Here is a 3,238-nt window from a genome sequence, read left to right as displayed (position 1 = left end):
CGTGTAACTAACTTTAATTTTTTTACAGGTTATCCCACAATGACAGAATGATTCCCATGGCTGCACAGCTGTAGGAATCCTCCTATCAGTGTGGGATCCCCGGGCAGTAGAGGTTAATTGAGGACAAATCTCCCCATTCATCACCCCTAGTGCTCTGTGATTGGCTGAGAAAAGGTAAACCCTGAGGACAGCTCAAGCGTCATCAGGATTTTCCTTTCCCCAGCCAATCACAGAGCACTAGACATGAATGAATGGGGAGACTTGTCCTCATTTAGCCTCTAGTGCCGGGGATCTTCTCAATGAATGCGGCCGTGGCATTGAGAACAGTGTGTGATCTCCGGCACTAGAGGTTAAATGGGGAAAAGTTTCCCCATTTAAAACCTCTAGTGCTTCCCTCGGCCAATCAGGGAGCACTATTTCTTATCCTGGATAGAGTATCCTATCCATGAACACATACAACTAGTAAAGGGCTGCAAGAGCAATCAGGGGAGGGGAGATGTCAGCTCTGCTCCACTGATTGCCCCTGAAGCTCTTCACAGTCCCGAAAAAAACCCCAATTTTCCCACCATTTTCTTAAGAGGTTGTAATGTGATGTTTGCTAAATCCAGCGCCGGTGGGATAAATGGTGATTGGTAAAGGTTTTCTTAACTGGTCCATGGACTTCGGTTAGCTGGTGGTCCAGCCTACGTCTCTTATACCGATATTGCTGAAGAGGGCAATCATTGCTCTACGTAAAGCCCACTCACTCTTAAAACCACTTCTCGGACTTTCTGATGGGGAGCAAGAATTGCTGACATTACAGAAGTTATTATTATTATAAATATTAATAAACAGGATTTATATAGCGCCAACATATTACGCAGTGCTGTACATAAAATAGGGGTTGTAAATGGCCACTGCCGTGTGTTTCATTAAGCATAGTAATAACAGGTATGAATGGGACATAAAAACAAAATTTTCTTATATAAGGAAGTTGTGTATTTAATAGCAAACAATCAGTATTATATTTTCATTAGTTGGCCTTTGCAGTCAAACAAACCAGTTGTTGGGTTCCATTAGCTTACTTTAGTATTCCGCTGTCCACCAATGTTCACACATTTTCCTTAAATTATAAAGAATACATCAATATTTAGGAAGTATCCTATCAGTTTATAAGCATAGGACAATACATGAATAGATCTTCACCCCAAGGCAATGGTCACCTCTGGTACATATTTCGTTTTAGTGATGTAGTGTCATGGTGGCCCCTCCAGCATGCCCTTCCCTTCCTCCCAGAACCGAATAACAATGCAATGTTTGGGAATTCTCACTACAATCATGTAGATTTACTGAAATTACCATGTGTATCACACCTAACACAGAGCCGTCTAAATATTTTCACCCAAAAATGACACAACTTTCACCAAGTATCTGAACCCAATACATTTGTGTGTTTTTAGAAGAAATCATTTATTAGACCTCTTTGATCCATTTTAACTTGCAGCAACCAATCATTATATTTCCATAAAGTACAACTAAATAAAGAATTTACATGAATATTCTATATGTGAACTGTTTGCCTAAAGATTTGTAATTCTGCTCTGCATATCTTGTGATTTACTCATCTGCCATGCTGCAATTTGTGGTTCAGATTGTGATATCGGCCCTCGGCCCCCAGCCTCAGCATGCAATGCCAAGCTGCAATATCTAAAGCTAGTAAAGTACTTTCTTGTAATAAAAGAGGAATAGACTGCAGAGATGGAGACATAATCCTGTACAAAGCATTGGTGAGACCATTAGGAAAGTGATGGGAGGCAGAGGAGATCCTGAAAGCTGCACTGCCAATACCTTTGGAGTTTCTGCAGCCTGTCAGGTCAAACTTCTCTGAGATCTGCCATGTGTTTCTGTCTAGAAGTTTCTTGCCACTAAGGTGAAGCTAACGGGGTCAGATGAGACTTTTCACCAAATGCAATGGTCCCAGGAGAATGTCCATAGTGCAGGGACTATAAATATATAAAGCACAATGCTAGAACACCCAGTGTTCACCACCAGCAAACAAATCAATTTTGCTAATTCCAAGGGCAGTCAGAATATTTTCTTGGATCAAACTATTGCTAAGATTTTAGTTCTTGCATGTGTGCTCCAATATTACAGTGCACCCACCACAGACCATCAACAAACACAAGCACTTATCATGGGCCACCAACAAAATGATGCACCCAGCACTGACCCCCTGATTTTAAACACCCCACAGACCACCAACAAACACGGTGGCTCAGTGGTTAGCACTCCGGCCTTTGCAGCGCTGGGTCCCAGGTTAAAATTTAGCCAGCACACTATCTGCATGGAGTTTGCAGGTTCTCCACCGTGTCTGTGTGGGTTTCCTCCAACATTCCAAAAACATGCAGTTAGGGTAATTGGCTTCCCCCCCAAATTGTCCTTGGACTGTAATAATGACTACAGTATGTTAGGGACATTATATTGTGAGCTCTTTTGAGGCACAGCTAGTCACATGACTATGGACTTTGTACAGCGCTGTGTAACATGTTGGTGCTATATAAATTCTGTGTAATAATAAATAATAAAAATGGGATCACTTGGCACTGGCCAGCAACAATAGGGGGTATTGATCTCTATCCAGCAAGCACTCATTATGGACCATCGGTGGCATTCACTGATCACTCTGCACAATAATTACCCCTGATGTAACAATCGTCTGAGAATTTATCTTCTCGGGGTCCCCCGGAGCCCAATCCTCCCCTGATGTCATCCCTGGATCCAGGCCTGGAGATAAGAGGTGTGAGCTGGGAAGGTTCTCTGCATTCACAGATAAGGAATGAAGTGAAGTTTATTTATAAAAGCTAACAAGGGGACAACTTCCAGGCTTTATTTAGCACTTGGCTTGTTAACCCCTTCAGGAGGGAAACAAGTTACATACATGGGCTTGTTAAATAAAGCCTTGCAGATAAATAGTAATGCGGAGAGATAACGCTGCACAGCGACCAGACGCTTTTCATTGTACTGGTATCATTCATTTTATCTTTGTTCACCATAATTAATATACAATGATCACAGATCCAGGGGCAGCGGATTGCTGGTGGCACACACAATGGGCATAATTAAAGCTCTCCAAGAATGGAGAAGATGAGCTATCATGGGAAAACCTGGATGATCCAGCAAACCTGTGATGGATCTGGTTCAGGATTAAAAATATTTGTTAACTAATAGCAAATGATTTGTAATAAAACAATTGAATTCC

Source organism: Pyxicephalus adspersus, chromosome 2 (genome assembly GCF_032062135.1).
Source record: "Pyxicephalus adspersus chromosome 2, UCB_Pads_2.0, whole genome shotgun sequence".
NCBI classification, from domain to species: domain Eukaryota; kingdom Metazoa; phylum Chordata; class Amphibia; order Anura; family Pyxicephalidae; genus Pyxicephalus; species Pyxicephalus adspersus.
Note: the sequence above shows the minus strand (reverse complement) of the source record.